Source organism: Vicugna pacos, chromosome 9 (genome assembly GCF_048564905.1).
Source record: "Vicugna pacos chromosome 9, VicPac4, whole genome shotgun sequence".
Lineage (NCBI taxonomy): Eukaryota > Metazoa > Chordata > Mammalia > Artiodactyla > Camelidae > Vicugna > Vicugna pacos.
The window spans coordinates 73,569,073-73,583,358 of record NC_132995.1 but is presented as its reverse complement, the minus strand read 5'-3'; the positions used below and the strand labels follow the sequence as shown (position 1 = coordinate 73,583,358).

The window sequence follows — 14,286 nt, the reverse complement described above, 5'->3', positions numbered from 1 at the left end:
GAGGAAATTGTATTGCTAAAGAAACCAGAAACCTGACCTGCAAAAGCCATTCATTGTTTGTGTCTTTCCTCCAACATCCTCTTCAATTTTGAACCTGATGAATAATGGACCAGGAAGAACCTCCCAGAGGGTGAACCCAGGGGCACTGCGGGCATCACCAAAGGCACCCAGATGGGTTCATCAGAGAACTTCCTCCATGGCCAGGGCAGAAAGTTCTGTCTGGAAGGAAAACTATTAAGGACTACTGGTTGCTGTGTGTTTCCTGTTCTTTCCTTTTTCAAATGGAAGTTTTTATTGTGGTTGTTCCATTCCTGATCCACCACTGAATATAGGGCGCAAAGTGAGGATCGAGTAACTGTTTTTTAGTTTATAGGTTGTTGGACTATACGTAGCCGTCTGTATCTGGACATGACAGAGAAGGCTGTACTTTTCGCAGACAGCAGACCTTGAGCTGGCTATGGAGATGGATGGGCCCAGGGTGGCCTCCGTAGGGAGGGAGGCTGAGACACATGGGGAAAAGAGTACACTCAGACATTGGGGTGGTCTGAGGGACTGACTGAGCTCTTAGTTGACCTTCACCTAATTACTGCAGTCTCCCTGAGGGTTCTAATTTGTTTATTTACAAACCTATCACCTGCATGTTGACAGCTTTCAAATTTGTCCAGTCAGGCTTCTCTTTTATATTCTAGGCCTATATTATCCAAATACTGGGTGCCTTGGCATGGGTTTCACACAGGAGAAAGCTTAATCGCACCATGTCCAAGGCTGACATCATCTCATCTCTCCTTAAACACGCGCCTCCCCTGTGAGGGACTGCGAGCAGTGGTCCCGGGTGTGCCTGTTGCACTGTGCCTTCTGTGTTCTTCCATCCGAGAGGTGGGTCCCAGCCCTTCAGCTCCCTGTGTCCGGGCTGGCCCCGTGGCTTGCTTTGGTCAGTAACGCGCAGCAGAAGTAGTGACGTGGCCATGAATGAGTGAAAAATTGTGCTGAACACTGGAATTTGACACAACACTGTAAAATGATTATGAATCAATAAAAAATGTAAAAAAAAAAAAAAAAGAAGTAGTGACGTGGGAGGTACGAGCCTAGACCTCAAGAGGCCTTGCACGCTCTGCTCCCACTCTCTTGGAAAGCGTCTGTCACCACGGGAAGAAACCTGGGTTAGCCTCTTTGAGGACGAGAGGCTACTTTGAGAAAGATGCCCGGGTGACATCCAGCACCAACCACCAACATGATGGGCAATGTAATTTGCAAGGCCCAGTAGGGCCCCTTATTTTATAATTATTAAGAAGCTCAAACAGCAACAGCAGGGCAGTGAACCGAGCACAAGCCGCATGCCCACGCTGCTGGCCTTGACCGCTAGAGAAGTCATTTTGGGTCTGCAGGCCCTTTCCACGCTGCCGAGGCTGACCGCCACCACAGGAGTGAGCCCAGGCAGAAGCAGCGGCGGGACTCCCCAGCCAAGCCCCAGTCCACGCTGTTGGCCCACAGACCTGTTAGCTAATAAATGATTGTTGTTTTAAGCCATGAACTTTGGTGACAGTTCGTTTAGGCAGCAGTGAACACCTAAGGCATCCTTAGAGTCTCCTCTCCTGGATGATGACAGCCTGAGTCAATCAAACTCACCATGGTTTGCCCTCATCCTATGAGGCTCAAGGGATCCTTTTTGCTCTCTACCTCCCTGTGTGTTCTCTTACCCAGAAGTATGGGTTATGGAGTCAGGCTACCTAGGTTTAAATTCTAGGTCTTCCCATTACTAATTGTGTGACCATAGACACGTTATTTTACCTCTTCTTGCCTCAATTTCCTTATCTGTAAAACAGAGATAACCCTATCTTTTTTATTAGGGCCTGTGAAGGTTAAATGAGTAACACGAACAGCACTTAGCACAGTGACTGCTCAGTGAACGCTAGTTATTATGATCACCTTGGATTCAGCACACTGTGCGTGAGATTCAGGGTGAAACTTGCAGGAGAACTTAGAAGACGTCTAGGGTGGTACAGGAACAGGATTCAGAGAGGTAAGGAAAACAGACACGGTCCGAGAGAAACTATAAAGCAGTATGAAGTTAGAGACTTGATTTCTGGCATCAGACTTTCTTCCCTCACGTCTCAGCCCTGCTGTTTGTTGTTTCTTTGGCAAGTTATACTGAACCTCTTTAGGTCTTAATTTCATCAACTGTAAAGTGGGAACAAGGAGAGGAAATCTCTTATAGCGAGAGGCTTGAGTGAGGATTGAATAAGTCCTGTAGGCCTGGCTCACAGAGCCCGTGAGCCTGGCGTATGGAATATGCCCACCACGTGATACATGAAATGAGAGTGTTGATCAGGAAGGCAAGCCAAGATCACTTTGAGAGGAGAATTACCAAATACAGAGTAACTGTGTGCAAGACTGTAAGCAGGATACGAGAGAAGAGAACAGGAGCCAAAGAGAAGGTGAACAGATTCAGTTTGGAGATCAAGGCAGAAGTGAAACCATTCTAGACAATTGGTTGCTTGTAGGGAGGGTGTAGCTCAGTACAGCAAGCTTCGCTTGCACAGGGTCCTGGGTTCAATCCCCATTACCTCTGTTTAAACAAACAAACAAACCTAATTACCTCCCCCTCCCCGCCCTCGGCCAAAAAAAAAAAAAAAAAAGACTTTGGTTGCTGCATCAGAAAGCCTGGAATATGTATTGCACGCTTCTTAAACCTCTCTGCAAACTACAACAGCAAAGCAGAACATATTCTAGGAGCGGATACTGGATTAGAGGGAACAGCTCAAACAGTTCTCAGCTCATTCCACCAATTAGCCTTTAAGGGCCTCCTCCATTTTTAGGTTGATTCTTTTCTCGTCTTCTCCTTCCTCAACTTTTCTTTCCTTCCGCAGCTTTGGGGAAGACAGGAATCTTGGAAAGGCAGCCATTGTCAGTAAGTCTGAAGAAATCATGACCTAGATATCAGTTGAGATCATCTGTTTTGTACTTTAACTGAGTAAGACTGGTTCGGGCCCCTATCACACAACTCTTAAACAAAGTGCAGTGTCTCCCGAAGTGTTCTGTCAGTTTTCCAGATACCCGCGATTTCAGCATTACCTTGGGCCCTGCTCCTGCGGTGGGTTCCATTGCTGGGCTGTCTCCCTGTTCCGGGTGTGTTGCCTCCCGCCTGCTCCTTTTTGATGCAGCAGCGGAACTTGGCACTGGTGCCATGATTTCTCCACTTACTCCGCCGCCACCCCTGCTCACAACGTGTGTGTGCTCTGGGGAGCTGTGGCGGGCTAGGGTTAGTGGGAGACTTACTGAGGATTTGGGGGACATGGTGGGGGTTGAAGAAATGCAGATAACTTAGAATACTGTCCACGACAAGTATCTTCCATGTGTTATAAATTTAGGTATTTTATGAAGCTACTCTGCCTTCTGTCTCTTTTCTTTCTCTCTGTCTTCTATTTTCTCCCCCACTTTTTCCATACCCCAAGTGAATTTCTTTTGTAGAACAGTCTTTCTTTTATCATCCTGTCCCTTGCTAACCCAAGTTCTCAAGTGCTCCATATCTGTCCATAAAGATTCACTGAGGTGTATTCCTCTGAGAAGAATTCTTGTATCAGCTGCTGAGAGAATCAGTTTACTGTCACTGCAGTAGCCACGTGTCACGAAACCAGGGTAGGGTCCAGGGGATAGTTCTGGATTAGGTGAGGTGTAATCTGACTTATCCAAGAAAGGTCGCAGTCCAAAGTTAGGGGAGGAGGGTAATGTCATAGGGAAACCAAGATCACTTCCAAAGAGTAGTATAAATGTCAGACTTAAAGGGGTGAGTGTGAGGTTGCAAATAAAAGAGGAGGCCCGGGATCTAGAATAAAGGAAATCAGCCAAAAGAACTGTATTGTACACGCTTGACTCCTTGTGAAAGGAGATTGTGTCTCACGTATTTTTATGGACGCACCACTTAATACAGTACTGGACACAGGAGATGTTTGATAAAGTCAACCCTAATCAGTCTTTCCTGGAAGATCTCATAATCTCCTTGGGCTTTGATCCCCGATTAGTAAACTGAGATGATACTTTCCACATTTTGGAAAGAGGCTGTCTGGGATGAACTGGGGCTTTGCCACTCACTGACTGTATCATCTTGGGAAAGTTGCTTGATTTCTCTAAGCCTCAAGTTTTTTTCTTCATAAAATAGGATAATGAAGGGTATTTAAAACAGCGCCTGACACATAGTAAGTACTCAGGGGGAGCTATTACTACACAGCTCTTGTGCAAATCAAGTAAGATTGACATAAATAACGATCTAGCATGGTAACTGTTAGCACACTGGGCTTCCTTCGTGACTCTCTGCTAACCCTTCAAGTGCAGCTCAAATCCCCCTGTATAATGCTTTTGTGGAAGCATTCCGTACATTCCACACGCGGTTGGCCATTCTGTTAACTGTGCTCGCATACTCCGCTTTGACTTACTAGATACCATGTAATTATTTAAGTTCTCATCTCCTCTGCTAACCTGGACTGCCTGAGGACAGAGGCTATTTCATAATCCACCTAAACATAGCATGAATAGTTACTGGTTGATGGATTGAATGACTACATTCATTAGTAAACAAGAGCAAGTCTCAGATGCACAGTTGGTAACACCATCACCACTACTTCTGCCGCTGGGTAATGCTGATTGAGTATCTCGCTCTCAACACCATCCTAAGCTCTTGGAATTCATTAGCTCTTTCATTCTCACAGTAGCTCTGTTAGGTAATTATTATCCCCTTTATAACTTTTAAAAACTTATGATGTTGTCTTACATTTTACAGAGAAAGTAACTGAGGATCAGAGAAGTTAAGTAACACACTCTAAATCGCACAGCTAGTAAGAGGTATAGGAAAAAATGTCATATGTCTGTAGAGAACTCTGCACTGCCTAGAGGACACCTTCCAGGCCAACTCACTTTTGCCTTTCACGTCTTTGAACTATTGCACATCCTTCTGGATTGTCTGATTAGAGCCCTTTATCATCTTTGAGTCATTTTACAGCTCTGTAGAGGTGTGTCTTTTTCAAATTCTCTATTGAACAGCTTGTAACATCTGCCTGGTTCCCTCAGTGAACAAGTTAAATATTTTTATCCCCTTTTCTATCTGTATCAGTCACAAGTTTAGCTTTTTCTGAAAATTATCTTTTAACAGAGATACAACTGGAATGTAACTCTGTCAGACTGACTTCAAGGCCCATTTCTGCAACTCAAAGGTCTCCAACTTTTCTGTGCACTTTACTGGGGAGCTTGTTTTTAAACTGCAGAGTTTCGAGTTCCACCTCAAGACAGTCTGATTCAGTAGCGGTTTTGTTTTGTTTTAGTTTTGAACAAGACTCCAGTTACTCTGTTGCAGGTGGTCTGAAAAACACTGCTTTGAACAACTCCATCGTATTACTTTTTTAGTAGGAGAAATAAAATACTTGTACAAAGCAGGTTACAAACTTAGTTTCAAAGAAGGAGAAGAGGAAGAGAGAAATTCTGTCAGGAAGAAACAGTAAATTTTATGCAGAAAGTGGCATTTGATCTGGGCCTTAAAACTAAGAGAGCTTTTTGACAGAAAGATGTGAAGACATCATGTGTTCATATGTGTTTTTGAAGCAGCATGAGCAAAGGCAAGGGGGCAGGAAAATGCAGAGCATCTTGCAGGGAACGACTAAGATTGGATTTGGCTAAATGGAGTAAAGACTTTGAGGGGGCAGGGATGAACGTAAGACTGAAGGGCAGGCCTGTGCTAGAATGGGGCCTTTTGATGCTATGCATTTACTCGGGAAGCAATATAAAGTAGTAGAAAGCTCTGATTGGAGGTAAAAGGTTAAGAAGATAACATCAAGTTAGAAGAATCTCGAAGAAGCATGAGGTTGGAGAGAGAGGCAGTCTATGAATGGCAAGGAGAGGAAAGATGTGAGATCACAAGGACTTGAAGCCTTTTCTGTAATGAATATATATCAAGGGTCTGTCCTGAGTGAAACATGCGGTACTCAGCACGGGGAAGAAATTGTTATACTTGGTGCGCTGTGTTTAAAGATGCAAAGAGGGAAGATGGCAGATAGGTTAAGGAAGGTATGTGGGCCTAACTTGGACAGAGGACATAACTATATGAACGATCTGTATGGAGTAGAGTTGACGGAATTTGGTGTCTACTTGGATACAGAGGGCTAAGTAAGAGGGAGGAGTCTAGGAAACAGGTTTCTGGTGGATTGCTGGAGTAGGGAGGGTGGAATTAAGCCAACGCTGAGATCAGGTCTAGGTTGGAGGAGCTGCTTGATAGCTGGAGTGGGTGGAAGTGAATTGAGCAAAAGGTTGACTGCAAAACTGAGAGTTCAGAATCAAAGCAGAAAATCCCATATGCAATCAGGTGCAAGTTCTCAAAACTTAGCAGATGGAAAGGTCCAGGGCTAGGAGAGTGCAAGAGTTAATTGAGAAATGAGGGCAAAGGAGGCGAATCAGGTTGAAGAATGTTTTTCCTGGGACTTACTTTAGGATTAGTGCTGTATTTGTTTGGAAGAACTACTTTAGATAAGTAGTAAGACTCCAAGGAGTTTAAGCGACAGAAGAGTGAGGAACACAGAGCTGGTGGCAGACCATTCAACTCCTCAGGAACCCCTTAATCGTAGGTAAAGTTGGGGAAAATCATGGAATTCTTGGAGATAATTTTCTAAGGAAACTAGAAGGAGTGCTGAATTCTGGGTTCAGGGTAATGAAGGAGAACAGGGCTGTCAGTGAGTTAACTTTGTATTTTTATGTTGACTTCCAAATTCAAAGAATGACTGGTTTTTTAGTGTTGTAATGGTCATTGCAAACCAAAGAAAGGTAGATCTACCAAGCACACTAGCCGGTGGTTATACTTTTTTCCTAAGAATGTCTTACGTGGCTTGCAATCAGAAGTGGTGCTATTTTAAAAGTTTCCTGTGATGCTCTTACAATGTGCATTCTTTGTTGAAAGAATTAATAATTTGGATTAACAGGGAACTATATTCAATACCTTGCAATGGCCTATAATAAAAAAGAATATGAAAAGGAATATATATATATGTGTGTGTAAAAAATAATTTGGATTAAGACAAAGTGAATTGACAGGGAACTATATTCAGTATCTTGTAATAACTTTTAATGAAAAAGAATATGAAAATGAATATATGTATGTATGTATATGCATGACTGGGACATTGTGCTGTGCACCAGAAATGGACACGTTGTAATTGACTGTACTTCAGTTTAAAAAAAAGACCAATAAAAGACAAACTGAATTGAAATTGAGTTCCTTTCACCTCTATGTTGAAAAAATGAGAGGGCGTATTTTCCCTTTCTGTACTGGTAGAATACTGTGTGCACAAGACTGTGTTAAAAGCCAGATCCTGAAGGTTTGTACAGTGCCGTGTGGTACAGCACTTCCTGCACTAACCAGAGGGCGACTCCTCAGCAGGAGCTCTGAAAGCGAAGGCAGAGCAGTTCTTTAAATCGCTTGATGCCCTTTTATTAACATTAGGTAATTGCTCAGGATAAAAAATGAGCGGAAACATGTTCCTTTGCCCTTTTCCTCTCTAGAATGTAGATTATCAGTTAAGACTCTCCCCTAGCCAGAGAACTTCCAACTCCTGAGCTCCTTGGCATCTGAGAAAAGTGGGGAGAATGTGTGTGGGGAGAACACATCAGAGCCCCCGTCTTGTAGGGTGCAGCAGGAAGTGCAGAGGCAGAGAAGACAGAAGCTCTGTCTTCAAGCAACTTAAAATCCAGGTGTGTTGCGTGATCAGACTCCCAGCACACAACTGTGAGACTCTGAACTGTGCTTTGGACGCTGATGTACCATAATGCTGCCTCGTCTGTTGGTGGTGGGCTTCGATGATCAGGCAGTTGTCCAGAATCCAGGTGACTTTGGATGAGTATATGATTTTATTTATATCTAAATTCAGAAAATAGTCATTGTTTTCTTACTGACAGCAGCAATAGAGGTAGATTAGAAGATGTGGGAACAAGACTGGGACTGGTACAAAAACAAACATATGGGTTGATGGAACAGAATAGAGAGCCCAGAAATAAACATACAGACTTCTCATCTATTAATCTTTGGTAAAGGAGGCAAGAATATACAATGGAGTAAAGACAGTCTCTTCAGCAAATGGTGGTGGGAAAACTGGGCAGCTGCATGTTAATCAGTGAAGTTAGAATGCTCCCTCACACCATACAGAAAAATAAACTCAAAATGGCTTACAGACTTAAACATTAGACAAGACACTATACAACTCCTAGAAGAAAACATAGGCAAAGCATCCTCTGACATAAACTTAGCAGTGTTCTCCTAGGACAGTCTACCCAGGCAATAGAAATGCTCCATATCTTATAGTAACCTATAATGAAAAATAATATGAAAATGAGTATATGTGTGTATATGTATGACTGAATTATGCTGTGCACCAGAAACTGACACAGCATTGTAAACTGACTATACTTCCATTAAAAAAAAAAAGTTGTAAAAAAATTTTTTTAAAAATATAGTAAGAGGTGAATGCTCCAAAGTCAGAGAGTAGTGGGAAAGTAAAATAACAATCTGTTTATGGAATAAGGTTGGTTAGTTTCAATTTGCATATCTTTAATTTGCACTAAATTGATAGTGTACAAAGGGGTTTACAATATATAAACCACAAGAAGGAGGAAGACGGGAGAAAAGTACACAGCAGAAGAGAGATCTCAGTAAACTTTGGAAGCCAGAAGTTGGATGGAGTAAAGATGCAATCATCCTTTGTTATCCTGGGGGGCTTGGTTGCAGGACCTTCTTTGGGTATCAGAACCCATGGATACTCAAGTTCCTTACGTGAAACAGCGAGGTACAGTCTGCCCTCCCTATTCCCGGGTTCCACATCCACAGATATGGTAGGCCGACCGTAATTGACTTGGCAGAGTGGGAGAGGGCTAACCTAAGTGACTGGAGGAGACATAGCATTTGGAAGCGCAGTGCACCATGGAAGGCAAGGGTGAGGCACAGGCCTGAAGAAGGATTGCCCTAAAGTTATTTACAAAGCTCTTGGACCCCTGAGTCCCTCCACGACCCCATACAGCCTGCCTGCGCTCGTGCACTGCACCCTGACTGTGCCTCTGCCAACATGACCTTTCTGTGAAGTATGACGTTTCTTTTCTGGAGAAAGTTTATTTTTTGATAGAGAGTTCCCAGAACAGAAGGCCCAATCAGAGAATGGGAAAGACAAATATGTGTGAAATAGAAACTTCAGAACGTTGGAAGCTAAAGTTAAGTAATTTAATTCTCCTGGTCCAGATTTCTCAATCTTGGCATGACTGACATTTGGGACTGGAAATCCTTTGTCATGGCGGGGGTTGGGGGAGGGCTGTCCTGTGCATTGTAAGGGTTAGCAGCCTCCGTGGCCTCTACTCATTAGATGCAGTGCAGGCCCCTTTTCCCTGTGGTGACAATCAAAAATATCACTGTACATTGCCAAAGAGCTGGGGGTGGGGAGAATCAACTTCCCCTTCTCCCCATTTAGAACCTCGTCTTAGACAATAGGAAAGAAAACTGCATAGATGATCAATAGATAAAAGGACAATAAATCTAGAGAATAATATTGAAGTCCCAACATCCTACTAACAAGAGTTCATAAAGAGAGAACAGAGAAAGTAGGAGGGAGAAAATTAGCAAAGAAATAACAGGAAAAAATTGCAGATAAGGTCAAAAGAACCCCTGAATATTCAGCACAATCAGTGAAAAAAAGAACCATTCTCAGGCACGTTGTGTGAACTTTCAGATTACCAGAGACAATGGGAAGATTCTAGAAGGAAAAACAGCTCAGATATAGAGGAATGGGCATTAGAAAGGTACTAGACATAGACATTAGTCAATGGCAACACTGGAAGTTAAAGACAGGGGAACAGCGCTTTAAAAAATGCTGAGAGAAAATGATCTTCAGTTTGCCCAAATTATCAATCAAGGATGAGAATAGAATAAAGACATTTGCAGACATTCAAGCCCTCTAAAAGTGCACAGGAGTGCACCCCTTCTGAGTAAGCAACTGGGTTCTGTGCTTTAGCAAAATAAGAGAGGAAACGAAAAATCATGTGTTTGGCCATTAGAAGATATTATTGATGGGCATTTGATAGGTTGAAGCATTTGTATAAAATTCAGGTTAGATACATTAAAAAAAGTGAAACAACAAGGCATCTTTTTTTTAACTCGAGAAAAAATAGGAGATTTTCAAGAAAAGCGTTATCACAGTACCTTATTTGATTCGGCAACACCCTATATTCACATTGTCAAGATGATATAAACCCTAATTACTGACTTGAAGGCTGTGTTGGGAGGAAGGGTGAGGGCGGAGTATTGGTAGTGGTGTGTGTCAAAGAGTTAAATCCTCAACTGCCATAACAAGAAGTCAAGAAATTATGTCTACAACGGAAAATCAAGAAACATTGGTAGAAGTTTATCACTGAGGAAATGAAGCACACCTAGCAGGGTTACGCGGAACGTGGGGTGAGGCTAGTCGGGGAGAAGTTGGTCCGGGGACAAAGGGACTCACGGTGGTTTTTAGTTAAAAGCCTTTAAGAACCACTGGAGTTTTCACTTATACACATTACTTTCATTAAAAATAAAAATGCAAACAAAAGCAATATATACATATTATAGGAAGAAAAGCTCATAAAGTAAGAGAAACAAAAGGAACACAAGACATAGACTCTCACCCACCCAGAGATAACCACTGTTAATACCCTGAAATAGTTTCTTCTTGAAAAATTTTGAAAAACAAATGAAAGTACTTTTAATTATTCAAAAAAACCTTACACAAATTCTTGATACACTAAAACTACAAATAAGGGGGAGGGGAGTAGTGTCAGGAGTCATTCATTTTTGACTAGATCAACTTTTCTGATCGAAATGTTGGTGCCACTTGAGTTACGTCTTCACTGACAGAGCAGAATGGAGAATTGAGTCCATTTCCCCCAAATCCTTTTGTTTTAATTATCTTGTTATTTCAGAAAGAAGCAGCTTTTGGTCTCAGTTTTCTAAATAATTAGCTCTAATTAGAAGTTTAGGAATTTTTTGAAACAGAAATGTATCAGGAAAATTTGCCTTAAAAGAATTTTCATATTTTTTTCCTCTTTTTAAGTGTGAATGGATAATTTCATTTCTCTGAACTCTTTCTTTGAACTGTTTCAGTAAGCAAACATATAAAAAGTGCAGTCCAGCTTTGAGAGCTCATATTTTAAAATGCAGAAAAACTTCAGGTTAGTAAATACAGAAGTTGGGGGAACTGTCCTTGAAAAAAGAGCACTGGGTAAAACAAAGTTAAGGACAGTAATTAAGGATTTAAATGTGAATAATGAAATGGCTATTTTTGAAGAAATTAAGCAGCATTAAGATTTTGAGGAAAAATAAGCAGCTGGTATATTTTTCTATCTCCTAGGGTCATTGAGTTTTAATTAGTTTAAAAGTCTCAAAATTCAACTAATATTTACTGAATTCCTTTCATATTTCAGGCCTCGTGCACTTGCATACTCCCTATAATCTCAAAACAATCCTGCGGATTTGATGAAGGCATATAAGTGGCACAAGAGTACACTGTACTTCTGTGGGTTTACTTGAGGATAGGCAGATCAAAGATAAACATGGTGTGTTTAACTGGAAGGAACAGAGCAACCATCAGCCCTGCAGGTGAGCTGAGGAGAGAGTCTGGAGGAGGGAGTGGTACATATTCCTGAGATGACATGTGTACATTGTACTTGCAGGGCTGATCCCACAGATGTTCACAAACAACCCGCCTGCCCGTGGACAGTTATGAAATAAGCTGTGTGAGACCACAGGGCAGATTAGGGCGAACCGAAGTTGTCACGCACTGTGCACATTGTGAAACAACTGTGATGGTGCAGGTGTGGTCAAAGGGCATTGGAGCCCTGGCATGTTCTGAGAGTCTTGGGGAGGATAAGGGGAACAGGCACTCGGGGGCTTAGATCTTCCTCTCTGCTGGACTGCAGGGCTGGTTTCTGTCCCTGTATGTTGGAGTGGGTTTTGTCTTTTCCAAGTCAGTCTGAGGTCCAGTTGCCAAGACACTTCAGAGGTGTCTATAAATTATAATCCCCATTTTATGGATAAAGAAACTGAGCCTCGGTGAGGTTCAGTTAGCTAAAGTCTGTGTGCTTGTGTGCATGTATATACTGGGTAAAACATATTAGCTCTACTGATAGACATTCCTTAGAAATAAAGAACTATCCTACGTTATTAATGGTGGTGTTTACAAATTAATTACTTTAGAACGCACCTCTTTCTAAAAAGGCTTTGTGATTATTCTTTTGCAAATCATAACAGCCTAAATGTACGTCTTAATTACTTTGTTTTATTCTAAACAATTCTATCCTGTTGATCCAGAACACTTGGAAGTTTTTGAGACCATATTTAACAGGTCAAAATACCTACTGTTTAATGGCAAACTCTATGCACTGGACAACTTGGAATTCTCAGCCAGCACCCCAAATTCCAAATCCTAATTCCCCACCTTGACAGCTGAGGGGCTCCGGGTGTAGGTGGGGTGTTGGTGCACTCATCCGGGTGTTTTTAGAGATTCCGGAGGAGGGTGCTCCCAGAGAACTTGCCTCTTCCACACACGCCCGCTACCCAGTTTGGAAAGCACCTGCGGCCCCAATCAAAAGCAGCGTGGGACTCATCTTCGGCCGAGTGGGACGTGGCAGGAAAAGTCAACAATCGCCCTTTCACCTCCTTTTTGATGATTAAACCATGCGCTTCATTTATGCAGAATCTGGACACTTAAGGCAGAATGTAAACTCATAATCTGCAAAGAATTTTGGTTACATGGCGAGCCCAGGTACTGACCGCTGCGGAAGCGGACTCGCAATTCTCCCCACTTGCTAGTTTTGTTACTTGCTTTGCAAAGCTGAGGAACCGCACGCGCTGTCCCTGGCGAGGTGTGCTCTTCCAGGATCCCACCGCAACCCTCCTCGGCTGCTCGCGCTTTTGAGCCTTTTCCGGGACCCTAGTTCCTGCACCCGAAGGTCGGCCCTGCAGCCGGCCTCGGGGCCCCGCCCACTTTGGCCGGGGGTCGGAGCCGCCGGGAGCCGGAGCCGGAGCGCCGCGGCCCCTTTAAGGAGCCGCTCTGCGGTAACCCGAGCCCGCAGTCCGGGCGGGCGCGGCGGCCGCGGCGGCAGCAGTAGCCTCAGTGACTGCTCCTTCCAGCGGCCCGGAGCCCGCGGCTCCCCTGGCTCCCGCCGAGCATCTCGCGGGCGGCTGCGGCCGGCGCCAGCCCTCGGGCCGGGCCGGATGACCAGGCGCCTGTAACCACCCGCCGCCCTCTCCCGGCCCGGCGCGCCGCCGCTCGCGCGCGAGTCGCCGCGGGACCCGGCACAGGTGACGCCGCTGGAGAGGCTTCGGGAGGAGGGCGGGCTCGCTGCGCCCCGCGGCTCTCCCGCGCCGCCGTGCGCACCCGCGGGCTGGGGCGCCGCGGCTTCCCGCCCCCGGCCTAGCGCGGCCGAGGGCGCCGGCGCCGGCGCCGGGGGCTGGGTGGGCGCCAGCAGCGCGGGAGGCGGCCCGGGGCTCCGCGGAGGGCTCCAGCAGGTGTGCGCGGCCGGCGCAGCATCCTCCCGGCCCGGCGGGCTCCGGCGCCGCTCGGGGCGCAGGTGGTGTCCCGGGCCCGCGGCCCCCGCGCCCCTCCGACGCCCCGCGTTCCACTCGCGTTTCCCGTGCTGTGCGACTCGGGCTGCTGGGGCTGCCCAGCGGCGCCTCCTGGGTCTCAGCTCGCAGGGGTGGGTGCTGCGGGCATCCAGGGCAAGCTTGCCTGTAAGAGGCCAGTACACGGTCAGGTGCATCAAGTAGGTAAGTCCCCCCCCCCCCCATGAAACAAGAAGCTTTTATTTAGCCTTGCAGCTCTCAAGTGGGTCCCATTTTTAGCCACCGAGTGCTGAAGAGTCTAGTGGGAGAGGGACTGGGCGCAGAGTCAGAGGGAGGAATTGGTTTCTATTTCCAGCTGTACCATTGTAACCCCGAGCAAGTTCATTAAACTAAGTGCCTCGGTCTACCCAGCCATGAAATGGGATCTGTAATGCTAGCATTTTCAAACCGCCCTCTGTGAAAGCACTCATTTAGGGTCACTGTTGCTGGCCAGTATTTTCTTAGATGTACACATCTGAGTGTGAATGTGGTGCAAGTTTTTATATGAAATTTTAAAATTGCCCTTGAAGAGTGATCTTTGATAATGTTTAAATGAATCCGATTCTAGTTTGGGGACAAGATGGAAGAGTCTGTTTGGATGTTAGGAGTTGATGTGTGAGGTAGGGAGGAAACTGTCA

At 44.8% G+C, this 14,286-nt stretch overlaps 1 protein-coding gene across 10 annotated transcripts in view; it reads left to right on the top strand.

Moving 5' to 3' along the window:
• TLCD4 (TLC domain containing 4) overlaps positions 1 to 14,286 on the top strand; it is a 76,615-nt gene that overhangs the window by 8,267 nt on the left and 54,062 nt on the right. For 2 of the 10 annotated variants that reach the window (XM_072968164.1, XM_072968162.1), the window contains one exon: positions 690 to 876. The exons of 3 other annotated variants lie outside the window; for them this stretch is intronic. The gene's annotated coding sequence lies outside the window, so the exon portion shown is untranslated. 5 more of the 10 variants (XM_072968166.1, XM_031680413.2, XM_031680411.2 and 2 more) reach the window with 5 other exon arrangements.